The 16,815-nt window shown below is 41.2% G+C and overlaps 1 long non-coding RNA gene across 1 annotated transcript; it reads right to left on the reverse strand.

Annotated features, from left to right (window-relative positions):
- Positions 1–5,543: 5,543 nt before the first annotated feature.
- On the reverse strand, positions 5,544–8,794 carry LOC144328707 (uncharacterized). The gene is made up of 2 exons (XR_013393936.1): positions 7,268–8,794; positions 5,544–7,102 (listed from the first exon to the last, which is right to left on the reverse strand). It is a non-coding gene; the product is annotated as an uncharacterized LOC144328707 (long non-coding RNA).
- Positions 8,795–16,815: the final 8,021 nt, after the last annotated feature.

Raw genomic sequence — 16,815 nt, forward strand, 5'->3', positions numbered from 1 at the left:
CAATGGTTATTAAGTATAGCTAGAAATTATAAATCACCACACGGAAGCACGTTTGTAAAACTGTCATAATTCAGTTTTACCAAGCAAATGTTACGGTAGACACTCCAGCTGTCTCTCGCATTTCTCTGCAGGAGATAGTTTGTGTATTTGCTATCTAAACCTCAATTAAGAATATTTGTTACTTTGCTTCCGGAGAGCATCTGCCACTGCAATTGGACTGATTTTAATTTGTTTCATCGTTCCCAAATACCCTTCATTTTATTGCATGAAACTTAATGCTGTCTGCAGGCACTTGTGAAGTTACTGTACTGGGCTTTCCCAATTTGATTTATGCAAAAAGCCAATGTCAAGTCTGTGAAAAGAAAGAGCTGAAGGTCATAGTTACCAGCACTGGTGCTGTCACTGAGTCCCTTGTCACTTTGCTTTGGGGCTAGAAGCAACCTTGCCTCCTCTGTCCTGAAGAAGAAGAATTCAGAAGGTGGCTCTCCAAAGCAAGACCACCCCCCCCAAAAAAAAAATTGTCTTGACATTTTGTATGAGGTGAAGTTCACTGGCTACATTGTTTGGACTAAGACTCCAAAAGATTCAAGTCTTCATAGCTGCTGCAGCTAGGTCTGAGGGGACTCTGGGCAAGGAGCTCAATGACCACCAGTAGCCCTGGCCTGTTAAGAAGATGTTTTTTTTAATTTCATTTTAGAAGGGGTCAGCTTCAGCAGTAGTGAGACCTGAGGGCCCCAGCATTTACGCTACCATGACAGGTGCTATTCTTTGCCTCACACCTATAGTAAGTATGGGGAGCAGCAACCTGTCCAAAGTTTTGTGGCTTGTTTTACATTTAAGCCCCATCTGGAATTTCTGTCCCTGTCTTGTTTTCCCTTCTGTTCCTACTTTCATCATTTTAATTTGTTGGTTTGGGGTTCTTTTCTTTAATGAGCCAAATCAATGCCATTTCAGTTGCTAATAACCACCATTATTTGTTCTCACACCGCAGAAGAGCAACACTAGAGCTTCGTTTATGGTCTAGCCGAACATCTGTTCATGGGTTCTAAGAATGCAATGCAGATGCAAAAAAAAAGCAAACTTTTGCTTTTGGACACATTTTAAAGCCTAGTCTTCAGACTTAGTATTTAAAAATACTCAGCAGGCTTATCACTTTGATACCCAGGCCAGGATGCAGAGCTCCATTGGGGCTCCAACGAGCACAGAGAGCTATACATAACAAGGGGCCTGACCTTCTTCTCCACTGTCAGAAATTGCATTGTGCCAATTTCCATTGTACAACAAATAGATTATTTTCTGACACTGAAAGAAATAGGGTAGTCTGTGTTTGTACAGAGCTGTGTATCAGAACCCTCCCACCAGCACACCGAGAGAGTTCGGAGGGGCAGTCGCAAGGCCGTCTCTCCAGAATGTTCTTTTGTCACTTTCAGTTTTCCATGGCTTTTTTCTCACTCCCCTGGAGGGAGTTATTTATAGCCGTCAGTGTGTACCGCTTCCTAACAGCGCTTATTGTTTTCACCTCTGCACCCATGATTTATCAGGCAGAAAAGGTTGGGAAGACATTTCAAACTTCTTGAAAAATGTTTCCAAGCCACGTAGCCTCCAGTTCACTTCTCCACACTGTTGGCAAAAGTAGTGATTTGAAGCAAACAATTGGGTGAGCCAAACTGATTTATGCATACAATAGGTTTTTAAATTGGAATACTGGAATTCACTAGAAGTTAATAGCTTCTAATTAACTGTGGGCTCTGGACACCTTTCAGTCACATTTCAGGATGTGTGACTATCTTAGGTTTTAAAAACAACCCTAATGAGTTTTTAATATCCCCACCACCAAAAAAACAAAAACAAAACCTTGGTATTCATAGCCCCAGATATTGTTTTCAGATGCTGAATATGAAGCAAAACTTGGGAGCAGATTTTTCATAATTTGATCTCCACATGCGTGTCTACACATTAGTAAAACACCACCTAGAAAGAATATTGAGTTTTGACCAGTACAATAGATATGGCCAGTCTGCATTTATTGGTAAGCGATATTTAAGTTGTAAATAGGAAATGAGAAAAATTGTCTATCTAAGTCTATCAACTATTCTAATCTAATCCTACATTCAACCCATATCTTCATCAACAAGAAGGCTGCTTGTATATCTTCAAATTCAGAATACAGTTGAAATCCGCCATGTAGTCATAGCTATAATATTCTCTCTTTACCTGTGGGTCCCAGGATGAAGTACTTTTCTCTCGTCAAACTGCTTCCTTTTTTAAAAGAACAACCCCACTAGAATGCCTACACATCATATATTTAAAGTTAAAGCACATAACTTCCCCTAGAGAATCCTGATAACTGTAGTCTGTTCAGGGTGCTGGGAGCTGTAGCTCTGTGGTAGATAAACTAGAAAAGCCTGGATTCTTCAGAGGAAGTAATATGCTTTAAATGTATGGTATGTGTGAAGCCTTAAAGACGTACCTCTCTCGTAGCTTTGTAGAGTAGTTCATGTTGTCTCCCACTCAAACTAGTGGAAGGGATGGAGAGGGAGAAGAATGGAGCGCCATGCACAGCAGACTAAACCACACCAGGCAAATATCAAAGGAGGAAGTGGACTGTTCTTTATAGGCCACTTAAGATACATTCAATAAACCACAAAAGTAGGTTTCTTTTCCTGCAAAAAGATCACAGTTTAGGAAGGCTGATATATGGGCAGGCTAATGAATCACTGTGATAGCTCAGAGCCAGCTCAACACCTGTTTCCATCAAATGTGCAGAGACTAAGCCACCAAAGGCATGCAAATAATCCTGATAATTAAGTATGTGTAACAGGTTATTATAAAGAAGTTACTCTTTCATTTCATTTACCTTCAGCTATTTTTTGCATACTAATTATGAGGCGCTTAAGAAACCTGTGGTGCTATGCCAAAATGCGAAGGTTTTGTAAATATTGGTCATGGCAAATTTAATTACCATGGTTTCACTCTTAATTTTATTTAGCATAATTTCCCTCCATTAGAGCAAGTTAATTTGGCTGAAAGATAATCATGGAAGTACTGTATTAAAATATATAGTTTAAGTCTCTAATTGCAGAAAGTCGTGTTGTGAATCCCCCCTGTGATCTTCGGATAAAGGGTGGTATACAAATTTAATAAATAACAAAATAATAACAACCTATTTTTCTTTGTCTTTCTTCCTCCTTCTCTCGTACTGTTAATTCTCCATGGGCAGGCATTCATATTTCAATAATGTATTCAGCATGGGCATTCGCCTCTTGCAGCCAGGGCTGGCCTGCTCATGTGACAGACTGAGACAGATGCCTCAGGTGGCAAAATCCAAAGAGGCACACCCCTGTGGGTGCTCTGCCCACCCACCACCTCCGGTGTTGGTGGAGAAGCAGCAGCAGCAGTGGTGTTGGTGGCTTCCAGCAAAATCTCACCAAAATTTCATGTGATCACATAGCACACACAAAATCTTGATTCTTGCAAGATCTCATAGAGCACATGAGAGCTTGCGAGATTTCGGCAAGATCTCACTAGAACCTGCTGTCATTATCACTGCTTTGCAGGCACTGCTACACAACCCAGGTAAGGGAGGCTTCAGCATGGGTGGGGCATGGGTAGGGTGGGCTGACCCCTTTCCATTTCACCTCAGGCGGCAAAACAGAATATGTCACCATTGCTCAGAGCTAACAATAATGGGGATTACGTAAGTAAGTAACAGATTGTTGAAAATTGTTGGAGCGTTATTCCAGCCCTCACCAGCCTAGTGCTTGCTGGGGCTGATGGGAGTTGGAATCAAAAACATTTGGAGGTTCCAGATTGGCCAAGAATTTATTTGTCTATACATCAGAGATTGTCAACATGGTACTTGGGCACTAGTTTGCCCACCAGTACCTCCTATGCCTCCCATGAAAGGTGTCAGCAAATATCCCCTCAAAAAATCCAGTGTGTGAGAGGCAGTTCTTCCTGCTCAGTTCCTAATTCCATTGGCTTCCCCCACATGCCCCATGCCAGCCATATTCTGCTATGTCACACCCCTATGGCCGTCATTTTGTGACTGACACCTGTGACACTTTCTCAAAACTACAAATGTGCCCACGGTCCCATAGCAGTTGAAGATCCCGAACATATTAAAAACCACAGATATCAGTCCTCCAACAAGGGCTTGGGCTTCCTATGCAGAACTTTGTTTCCTTTCCATTGAGTGGCAGCTGCCAACAGCTGCTGATTCTCAAATTGCTTTTCAGACTGCTTCAGGTTTTACTGGTGCCTTTCTGTGTGGTAGATTTCACAGGCCACTTCATGGCTCAGGATTGCAAACCTGCACACAGTCAGCCTGATGTTCTGTACATGTTTTCTCATTAAGACCTTCTGTATTCAGGCAGCAAGGCATTTATTGACTTGGGGAGTATAAACTGCATGCAGATTTGAGATTTAAGCCATTCTGCTGAAGACAGTTATTTTTAATTCCACAGCATTCTTCTAGAAGTTACTAATCAGGCCCTTCCCTTCCCTTGGCATAATGGCTTATTTAGCTATTCTGTTACCCCTCGAAAAAGACTGTGGGCCACTGACGCCAGCTCAATAGATGGCTTCAATGAATGCTGATGTATCTTTCCAAAATGCAGTTCTGCAGTTCATGGACTTGCCTGACAACAGAGAGCCATGTCAGGGGCTTAGCAGAAGTGATGTGCGCTGCATTTCAAATAGTGACTTACAGCTGTATTATTATTATTAATTGAATAGCCAGCGGAGAGCTTTTTCTGAAATGAACAGAAAGGCCTCCTGCTAAGCGTGATAGCCTGTTTCCCAACTGCAGATGTAAAGTGAATAAAAACAAGCTGCTGTTTAATGTGTACTTAAGTGCTTATAAAGATCCATCATTCCAGATTATATTAAGGATTACAATATTTATGTCGTAATGTATGTCCAGGCAAAAGTAGAATGTGTGTTATTGTTAAAATGCCTTTGGCTACCTTTCCAAAGTGGCTCATGGGGCGATATATATAAATCTCTCCATTAACAAATGCAGCAGCCGTTTTGCATGTGGTGATATGAATGGTGCTCGCAGATTTTAAGGCTTGCATCTGTTGTATGCCACCATTAAAGCAGGCAAAGTTCCATTATCTCAGAAAATCTACTCTATGGGCTTTGTGGTAATGTATGCTAAACAGATGAAGATTGCAGGGAAATGTGAATCACGGGGGGCTAAGTTATGATTCTGTTTGCACACCTTAATGGAAGATTTCGGTAGAGAACAATTTCTTCATACACACCAATCTTGTATTGTATTGTGCTTCTGGCAGTGAAACCTCCCACAAAGACTGTGCCTGTCAGCTTGGAAGGACAGATCATGTTGGAGTTTGGTGAGAGTATGTGTGTGTAGCAGACTGCAGTAATAAATAGTCTGTAAGGCAGGCGGTTGAAAGAATAAAGAAACTTAAGGTTTAAAAGCTTTTCTGAGTACCAGTGTACATGTGCTCATCGTAGAGTCATGGGGTTAACAAAAGAAGGTTCAACACTAACAATGAAGCAGAAAATAAGTAAAGAACTAAGAGGAAAAGCAATCTTTATTCAAGAAGGAATCAGTGAGAGAAGAATGGGTTGCTTTTCCATCTATCACTCCCCACCACCGATGGGTTCAGGTAACTTCCTGCAAGCGTTGTTGTTTTACTCTCAACATATCACACATGAAAGAGAAAGAGAGGGACAGACAGACAGAGGGAGGGAGATATGGGTTACATTCAGAAGATGGGAATATTGCATTCATTTTCCTGTTTATAATGCTAGTGCTTCTGTCCCATTTTCCAAAGTTGCTTTCACATTGCAGTACATGTTGCCTTATGGAACTGTGGCTTTTTGACTGACCTACTAGCATGTCATGCTAAATTCAACCAAACCAGTGGGCATGGTGTGACACAAGAAATGTCATTGGACAACATTGCTTTTCCCCCAACCTTTCCCCATAATCATGCTTTGGCTGTCCCGTGATTCCCCAAAGAGGACAGCAAGAAAAAAAACCTGTATGATGGTATTCCATCTCAAATTCTGTCACTTTCCTGGTTTTCCAGGTTAAGAGGGCTTCAAACATATTTTTTTCTGGAATCAAATAAAATGGAAGTGAGCCCTAAACACATTACAGGAGAGAGAGTACAGGAGAGAGGTCAGCATATGCAAGGATGTTGGGGGCATGGCATGCATCTGACCCCCTTCCCCCTTCCATCTTTAACACCTTATGATGCGTAGTTAATTAGTATGCTGCTCTCAGTAGTATTCATACTAGTAGCTACATTACTTTTTAAGTAGCTATTGCCCTTCAGTGCCTAGAGACAAGGTGGCTGAAAGAATGAGTGGGTGGGGTTGTATACAATGGGCTGAGAAGCAGGAAACTGCTGGAAGAGTATTTGGAGAAGGAGGAGGAGGAGACTCAAGGAGACAGAGCTGCTTTGAGATGGGGGGGGCTCTGAGGAAACTTCACAGTGCTTAATATGAGGGAGGGAGGCAGGGAGGGATGTTATGGGTCTGTGAGAAATGGGAGTGCCAGGGAGGCTAGCCATGTGACAGGGTGGCTAAAAGAAGTGGAATGAAGGACAGGGGCCAGGGGTAGACAACATGGTGCCCTTCAGATGTTGTAGGTTTTCAGGAAGTGCAGATACCCAAGCAGGCTACAGAGTGCCAAATTCCAGCAAGATAATTTGCTGAATGCAAAAAGGGCACTCACAAACACCACCAAAAAGGGGGGGGAGCTAAGGGCAACAAAAACTATGCACCTGACCTATGAGCATTTCACTGCCATTTTCTCTCCTCCGAAAATCTTCAAATGCAATTTATTTTCTTGTTGACTGGTGGAGAAAGTTGCACTTTGATTCTGGCTAAAGATGGGTCCTCAAGAGCATATTATGCTGCTGGTCCAGTATCTGAACTGGCTTCCTAGGAATATCAAGGAACAATTGGTGGAGCCATTTGGGCCCATTAACCCCAAGCTGTCTTGAATCCACGTATATTAAAATCCAACTGCTTTGCTTTGTCTTTCCTTGGTCTCTTCAGTCAGGCAGGCACATCACCTTGCAGGTGCCCTCAGCAAAGGCACAAGGGAAGTGTTTGCAGTAACCTTCAAGAAAAAGGCGAATTCAAGTTACTCTTAGAACTGGTTCAGACATTAAATGAATCAGATAAGGGAAGTCACAGAAGTTTGTTTCTGCTCTGACATGATTAGAAACCAGCAGATTCTTGCATGTCTCATTCTTAAAACATTTATAAATGCCTGATTCCTTACATGTCAGCATAGTGGGGAGGTGGTCTGGATGAGGGCTGAAGTCGCTGTACGTATAACCTTCCGTTCCTTCCAATGCATCAACTTGTGCTGCCCCCTAGAGGTCTCCTTCTCAATGACAGCATATTGCATCTTTCAGGAAAGCAATGTTGGTCTGTATTAAGCATCAAAATTTAATTTTTTTCCTTAATTATGAGTTGGGGGGTAAGATAGACAATACCCTGGGTCCCTTCCAATTCTTGAGATCCTGTATCCGCAAGGGTAGAATGCAAAGGATGAAGTTTGCCAAACCAGGCAATTTGTCAAGTTAATAGCTTTGGCTGGCTAGTTAAGCACCATAGCACATCCTAAGAAGCTGCTATGGGCCATAGAACAAATAGGTGAGCCTTTCCCTCACCTAGCTGCTATGTTTGAGAACAATAGCCAGCATGTGTGCGAGCTGGAAGCTGGAGGTTGAATGTTGGAAACTGCAGACAGAGAGACATGTCCCGCTCTGTGCTGAACCTATGCTGGACTTTGGGGCTCCCCTGGAAACCAAATGGGGAAGTGAGATCTATTGGAGTATTAATGCTTTGAGCCCCTCCATCCCCTGTTTGGGTTGTATACATGTGTAACTAAAACCATATATCCTAAAGATACCACAGACTCTGCTGAACTTCATTGCAAGGAAACCAAACTTGGGTAAGGAACCTCTGGAGTCTCTCACTGCTTAGAGATTCGAGCGGCCCCTAATAATATTAATTATCCAGACTCACATTCTCATCAGTATAGAAATTATAGGGGTTTCCACAGCAACATCTTGATTGTAAATGCAAACACCATCCGGAGGTTATCAAACACAGGAGTGATCTTACTATTCTACAGGATACTAAAGAAAAGAGTTTCTAAGCTTTCATGCCCCCTAACTTGCAGCTTCGCATTGATTTTTTAAAACATTACCTCCCAATGCATTTTTACAACATAATATAGAATGCCAACTTCATAGCAGTGCTAGACAGTAAAATATATTCCTTTTTCTTACCAAGCACAACAATTAATATCACTCTTATCCAGAAACTATATATTGATTTCTCAAGGGGGGGGGGGACACTTCTTCACCATTGAAGGGGTGCTTTTTAATGCTCCATGGCATGCATTCATCAGACCTTGTGACAATTACACTAAGCATTTCCCAAAATACAAAACCAATTAACAGATTAAACTCACTTTATTATTCTTCATGAGTAAATGTGTGATTAGTTCAAAGATCCAGAGAACTAAAATATATTAAGGGTGGAAGTAGCAAAGACAAAAGCAAAGGAAAGCACTGTAAAATGTATAAATAAAAATGGAATTACTGTATATTACAGTGTTCTCTCATCAGAAAGTAAAGGACTGCACCTTGAAAGATAATTTATATATTCCATGAGGCACAAAGCCCTGAAATGACCTGGAAATGGTTAATTGGAGGAAAGGAATTTTGTTCTTTGATAAGAGAGTATAGTTGTAGATTTGGATAACCCATAATCATGCAATGGCCACTTAAAAACAGACAATCATGGGAGCCCTATTCATGCATCATTCTCATGCAGAGCAAAACTGTGTTCCTAGCAGAGCATATCATGCATTTAGCCCACTTTCCTGCAACATATGTGTGTCAGTATTTTTCTGCAGATGACCACACTCGACACATGTTTGTTGCAGAAAGACACAATGGCACATGGAGATTGCAGAAAGAAGAATAAACATAAAGGGCAGGGCTAAAAGTATGAACCCATTCTGCTGTCAACACTGCTGTGTCCATGTAGGGAGCTGATCAGTTGTGGCCTCCAACCAGATAGTTGTGCCAATAGGGGTTACTCTCAAGATGCTTTACCACTAAGCTACAGCCCTTCCTTCAAATGCTGATAGATACCATGTCACCCCAAAGCAACCTGGGGTTACTAAATATAATACTACTGAAAATTACCCATCCAGGCATCTCTCTATATAAGTGGCGTATATAATGAGTGTACCCTAATTGTGAGTGAAATCCTGTTAAGGACACGATGTGAGAGGCTGAGAGCATAGTGTACAGATATAAATAGCAAAGCATTTTTAAGCCAATAGGAGGGCAACATAGCTTTAAAATAAAATCAAATTTAGGATATCTCTCAGGCTTGGAGCGACTTTATCCTAAGTGAGTAAAACAACAAATATAAATTGCCTTGGGCATTTTCATGCTGCTGATTAAATGGCCTGAACTATGTTTTTTCCTGATTGATACCTAATGGCACAGAACAGAAAAAAACTGCATCCTTAAGCCCTATTGTAAGAATTCACCAATGGATGTGCTCAACTTTTATGAGCCAGTGCAACACACATTGATGGAGAGACAAGAATTTACTGCTCGTCTACAAGTCACAGTTAAGTTCTCAGGCAAGTGCTTGCTGTCAAGTTTTGTTTGTTTTCGCATGTTTCCTTATGAAGAAGCACCGCACAGTGAAAAGGTGTTGATCTCTGGAAAAGAAAATGAAGCACTAGATCACAAAGAAGCGAGTTGCTTAGCCCAGAACTCTGTAGGGTAAATAACCTGTGCAAGGGCAAAAGGGGAGGGGGGAATCAATATATACAGTAGAACAGAATGAAATAAATCTAAGGAACGACATACAGTGTTACATACAGAGCACTTGTATATACACAATATGAAATTAAAATAACGGAAGCAGAGGCACAGAGATAGAAAGACAGCTATCACTAGCTTACAGAAGGTACAAATAAGACAAATGACAAAGGAGAGGAACTAAAAGGGGACAACAGGGCAGACTTTGGTAATATGGTGCCCTGAGTGAGGGCAAAATTTATTATTAAAATTTATTATTTTCACATTCCTTTTGGTACAGCTGCTTTTTATTGGATCTTCTCAATAGGTACCTGTATAAATAGAGGTTTATTAGTAGTTGTTGTTGTTGTAGTAGTAGTATTTTGTGCCCTCCTTGGCTCAGCACTCTGTGTGGGAAAACCACTCGCACTGCCCTAAATCTCTTGCTGGTAGAATGGTATAGTTCGACCATTAGAGTGCTGATTAATTGCATTTAGAACATTATTTAAAACTGTATATTGTGTGCTATTAATATTGAGCACAATATGCAGAAACAAGCCCAGAATTGTCTGTGCCATGGAGTCTCAAATACTTCTAAGAAAGCAAGGTAGAAAAATAGTAGATAGTAGAATTTGCCCAGGAAATTAAGACCCAAGAGAGCTTGCATTATTTCCACTGGGAACTGAGTTCTAACCACCCTGCTCCGCACATCCAGTATCATCATATTGGCAATTGACTTTCCAATGGAAGAATGTCAGAATGTCTTTTGTTCTGTTCTGCAAATGTTTCCAAGGGCAGTGAAATAGCTCTTTGAATTCCACCTCCAGGATACAGGAGGACTGGTCCCTAAGGTCATTAAGAACAGGAGGTCCATCAGTAAAGTGATCAGTGAGGGCTTAATTTTACTCCTCTTAATGAGGAGCAAATTGCAATAGATTAAACATCAATGATCCTTTAATTAATTTAATTTAAATGCATTCTGCACATTTCTGTGTTTTACTTTGGATGGTGGACTAATAAGGTACATGCGGCACCTCAGTACTCAGGAGGAGCAAGATACAAATATGAAATGTCATATGAAATATGACATTGATAACAAAAATGAGGCACCATAAAAATCAATGTCCCTACCTAAATCCAAACAGGAAGAGACAACTCAAAACCACAAAGCAGTGAACTAGCTTTTGAGTTATACAGAACTCCTAGGGTTAATGGTACGTGAGATGCGTGCTGCTTATAGAAGGCATGATATAAGCCCCACCAGCAGTATGTTACACTCTTAAGGTGCTGATTTGCAGACTAATTAAGCTATATTTGCCCAGCACAAAAGATCAAGGTACAAAGATCCAAAAGTGCAATTAACATAAAATATAAAAGCCAACAGCTGCTTTATCACTGACAGGAACTTGCATCCCACCTCAAGTTATAGGTGTCACTATACCCTCATTGACTTTCTCTGCATCAGTTCCAGGCTTCTAGTTCTTAAGCTATCCCCCTCCCTGACTTGCATTATAAGAAGAATTAAATAGTCATGTGGGTATCTTTGTTCGCCAAATGCCTTGTATTATCTTGGCTGAGCATCAGTCAATTTCACATCCCCCCCCATTCAAGTGGGGAAATGATAACTCCTTGACTGCAAGGTGGCCAAACCAAGAAGAGAGGGGCAAGAGGCCTGGAGCCCACCATATTTTGGCTTATTCATTGTCTCTGTTCACAGACCACTCCTCCTTCCTGATTCAACTTCCACTTTCGACTTCTTTACTTACTCCTCCCTTGTGCTACCCCAGGTACTCACTGTAAATTGCTAAGATTTTCCTGCTTCTGTCTTGTCTAATATTAGGCTAAAAGCCTGCTTGACAGGGGCTGTGTCACTTCTATCAGATGTACCCTGCCTTGTACACTGCTGGAGCTATTCAGATGTTAAATGGTAAAAGTAGCAGTAAAACTGTCACAAGTCATCGGCAGTTGGGGACAAACCAGAGAAGGCACCTGCTCGGGATTGTGCAGATACTACATGGCAATAGATAACATATTATGGACTATATTTATAGCATTCCTTATCCTTTAATCTAATTTTGCGTTTCCATGAAAATTGCTTGTGCTCTACTGTGCTGTTGGGAGTGATAATCTTGTAATTAACTGTCACAGGGGAAAGAGAATTTTTTGACTCAGCCTTGTCAAATGAATTCCAGCTATTTCCCTTGAAAATCCATTTACTTTTAGGGCTTAAAGTGGTTCTTTCAATTCATTTGCAAAATAATATCACTGAGTTGGGGGTGTTTGTTTTTTGATTTTCAAAATAGGCTAGCTTCATCTTTAGATATACCCGGTATATAGGATTTTGGTACCAGTTACAGCACTGCAAAATAGATCCACTCTCTCATTAGGACTGTGACCAAAGTTCCTCATTTTAATGGCAATTTTAGTGTGCAAAGAGAAATTCAGTCTTTATATTCTTAGTCCTCCTGTGAGATAAATCACTTAGTCTCATTTTATGGATTGAGGAATTACAGTTGAGTAATAGTAATGACTCAAGGCTACAAAGGGAATTCAAGCATCGAGGATTAGATTCTGAGAGTCATGTCCCACAGAATCACACCCAGAGCACCACACTGACAGAAACACATAACTGTGGACTAATGTGAAAGTTGATAATAATAAAATAGTTCATTACTGGATTGGTATTCATTAACAAGCATTCCTCTCTCACAGATTTACATGCAAGTGCCATTAATTTGAATGCAATGTATTTCCAAATAATTGATCCTCATACAGCTATTTCTGGGGCAGGGAACACACAGATAGGAACTGAAATCTTTCATTCCTACAAATGTCTCCTTTAGTTCAGTGGAGACAGTGTGTACAGATGTGACACGTCCACTGAAATGAATGGGGCAGTTCTCATGCAAAGGCAGTCCGTGTGCGTATCATTGGGCCTTTGGATTGCTGCCGATGCATTTAGGATTGCAGCCCAACAAAGGCATTCTGAATGGTAGCTTATTTTCTCTTCTTGTATTTTATTTTGGTTATTTGTTTATTTTAAATTGTATTTATAGAGCGTCCAAATTATTATTTTTTACTCTTTGCTGCACAGCTATAGAATCATAAAAACCCCAAAACATTGCAAATAAATATATAGTGGGAGAGAGGGGAGTGGAAAGAGAGAGTCATCTGCCGGTTTAAGTCCTATTGTATGTATTCATGAATGCGTCACAGCACTGCATCAAATTTCATTTGGGTCACTGGCAGATTTATGATTAAGCTATTTATCAATCTTAGCAGTGAAAGGTTTGTGAGCATATTCCCGATAGAGATTCAAATTATTTCTCATATCATTTCTGGAAGAGGCTGTCATCCTGTCAGATTTTACAGTACTGTCCTTAAGCAGCTGTAATTGTACATCATGAGAATTTACCCGGAATGAATGTGCTGTGATTGCATCATGGGCTCTTGGAATTAGGTGGTTCACTTTGTCTAATTAATGGCAAAGCTGCCATTGCCAAGTCTAATCACTGGAGCACTTGGAAAATATATTACTTTCATTTTAAGGATGCTGAAGGAATAAGGCCATTCTGGGTCTCAGAAGCATCTCTATATTAGTGCAGCCTATTAGAAAGCTATTCATTATTGATGAAACCTGGCTGGCGACTGTCTCAAGCTGCTTTTGGTTTCAAAAAGGGCAATCCACAAACCACTTCAGCTGGTGCAACAGCAGTTAAAAGCATGGAAAGGAAACACAAGGACAACACCTTAAGTGACCTGTGGATAACTGCCCTTTCATCAAACCATGAACGATGACAAGGTGTTACAATATCCTACTGTATCTATAGTTTCTCAAGCACATAACAGTTACCAACCATGAAAGCAGTCTGTTATTCAACAGGAAACTTTGGCTGTTTCCCCATAAAGCTTCTTCATGCCTGCAGTTTCAACCCTATTATTCTCCTGATTTCAAGCTCCCATCATTTCAGAAAGGCTGAATTATGGTCCTTTCATTCCTGTTCTAATTAAAGTGTCTTGACTGACAAGGGGAGAAAATGTTTTTTAAAAAGAACTACACCAATACATTTTTCATTGCTTAGGAAATAACATTGGATTGTTTCCTGCGCACAACTGTTGCATCACGTGGCACCATTTGTTGTGCGGCTTTTATTACCTGCCGGACTCCTTTGGGAGGAAGGGTGAGATATAAATTGAATAAGTAAATAATCAAGATGCTCCTCAGGAATGCTCCAAGATTACTTCCCAAAAGTTGGCAAAGATGTGTGATTTCAGCAAAATCAAAAGATTATTTTCACACCTGAGAGTGTGTATGTTTCAGACACTGTTTCCCACACAGACGTTTCAGAGAAATGTGTGACGCTACCCCTAAACCAGCATAACTGGCCCTTCAGATGTTGTTGGCCTTCCATGAGCCCCAGCCAGTATGGCCAATGGTCAGAGGCTGCTGAACCCAATCCTAAAGCCTCTTATGGAACTCTCGATGCTCCATGCCTTGTCTGAGAAGTAGGAAGCTGGGGAGGGTCCCAGTGGGAGCTGGGGGGATTGTGGGGCAGTGTCCCCCTCCTTGGGCAATCAGGGAGAGCCAGATGGAGCATGCCCCCAACTCGCCCTCCCCAAACCCTGACACTAAAAACCGACCGCAACAAAGCCTGAGGGAATAGACATTCCTGATCTTGAACCAGCAACCTACTGATCTGTTATGTACTGAGTTGAATAGGATCCAAAATGCAGCAATCTGATTGGTCCTAGAACAATAGGATTCAGAATGCAACAGTCTGATTGGTCCTAGAACAATAGGATTCAGAATGCAGCAGTCTGATTGGTCCACAGGAGCCACCCAATCCAGCTCCAGGTGGAAGGGAATCTGCAACCTGATTGGCCTACAGGAGAATCCCGGAATTAGCCAATCACGTGGGGCCCATTGTGTAAATAATGTATATAAAGCAGACATTCTGAGGGCACTTTCATTCCTCCTCACCACTATGAGCTGAATAAAGAGCATGAAATCCACTCTCGATTCCAAGTATATTTCATGATCTAAGGCTGGGCCCTAGTATGGTGGTGAGACTGTGTGTATTCAAGCTTCATAGCCCTCTTCAAGGGTTGATAGGAATGAGCATTAAAAAGCTTCAATTCTGCAAATTGCCAAGCAATGGCACCTGCATAGACCAGGCATGGTATAATATTAGGAATCTGGCATTCTGCTTAGCTTTGTAAAAATATTGCTACCTCAAGCTTCTGCCTCCTTGCAGATTCTCTACATTGTGCCTGCAGCCAAGAGAGAGAAGCAATTCGGACACCTCTGCACTGGGCTGCCTCTGCATGGATTCCCATTTCTGCAGATATTACGTAAGTACTCCCAGTTTAGATAACTCACTGTCAGCAGGGTTATTGTAAAGAAAAGAGGGGGGGGGGAAGCCTTCATGGCATATGCTGAAAAGGGGAGGGGGAACCCCACTACATTAAATGGAATTCAGCAAGCTGAGAATGAACCAGAAAAATAACAGCCCTTGCTAATGCTGCTCTTTGATGTGCCTCATACTTGCATATATTGGCTGCATTTTTAAAGCCCCGGTTTCAGCTGATTAAAAAATGAATCATCAAGCTTCGAATCACTGATGATTTATCAGCATGAAGGTGCATTCCATTTCTTCCTCCTCCTGCTGTGAGCTCCCGAATTGCAATCAGGAAAAAGTGTCCAAGCAGCACTTTGGTAGCTCTTTAATTTCCTAATCTCAGTGTGTATATTTATCTATGTGGGGATATATATATATGGTGAGAGAGAGTTTAAAATGGTGGATAATGGAAATAAATAATTGAGGCTTTGTGTACTAAAGTAAGAAACTAAATCTCACAAGTATTACTTTTGCTTCCATAAATTATACACTTTTAACAGGGATGCCATGAATACCCATGACTTTCTATCACCAAAGTGAAAGCTGCCTTTTCACTGTTGCATAAAAGTGTCCCAAGCAAGCTACAGGTTTATGAATCAATTTCATAGACATACATACATTTGACACAGCTGTTGTAATTAAGCTAATTGCAAAGCAATGTTTCAGAAGGGCATTAGTTCTATGCTTTTTTTTTAATGAACTGCAGCAGGCTGAAACAAATGCATACTAAAACCTGACCTGTGGTTTTAAACTGAGATCAATGTGCTATTCCTCTTTAAATTTGCAACAAGATAGAATAAATAGGCAACCATGTGGCAGAATAACATTTTTCCAGGTTGAAAGGCACAAACCATATCAATTGCCCTTCTTCACTTTTGACAAGACACATATCCCTCCAAGGCATCTTGCTTTACCTCAGGTTTCAGGAATTGTATGGATTTAATGTATATGCCCTCCTCCCCCCTCCCCCACTGTGATAAAGCTAAGTGCCTGGATATGGTTCCACTACAGCAATTTTCAATGGCCCTCTCCATTCTCTGAGACAATCCTTCATTATTAACTATTAAATAACCATTTTGTTTACTTTCTCAATGAAGCACAATTTCTTGGAAAGCTCCAGTCCTGTCTTTTTCACTCCCTGAATACTTTATGGGGCACTACACTTTCCAGATTTTGGCCCAAAGCTGCTCACTTTGTGCTCCTGTGCATTTCAGCAAAAGTGCTATTTTCTGAGCCAACTTTACCAAACAGGCAGCAGCCTATCTTCTGGCAAAACAGAATCACAGTGGAAAGACCTTCCATGAGCTTTTTACCCCTCAGTCATAAAAGTTCCAGAAGGGCTTATTCCATGAATATGGAGAAGTAGCCTGCAGGCATTTGTAGGCACACATAGAATAGAATCATAGAATCATAGAGTTGGAAGAGACCACAAGGGCCATCGAGTCCAACCCCCTGCCAAGCAGGAAACACCATCAGAGCACTCCTGACATATGGTTGTCAAGCCTCTGCTTAAAGACCTCCAAAGAAGGAGACTCCACCACACTCCTTGGCAGCAAATTCCACTGTCAAACAGCTCTTACTGTCAGGAAGTT

The sequence above is a fragment of the Podarcis muralis genome, chromosome 8 (assembly GCF_964188315.1).
Source record: "Podarcis muralis chromosome 8, rPodMur119.hap1.1, whole genome shotgun sequence".
NCBI lineage: Eukaryota > Metazoa > Chordata > Lepidosauria > Squamata > Lacertidae > Podarcis > Podarcis muralis.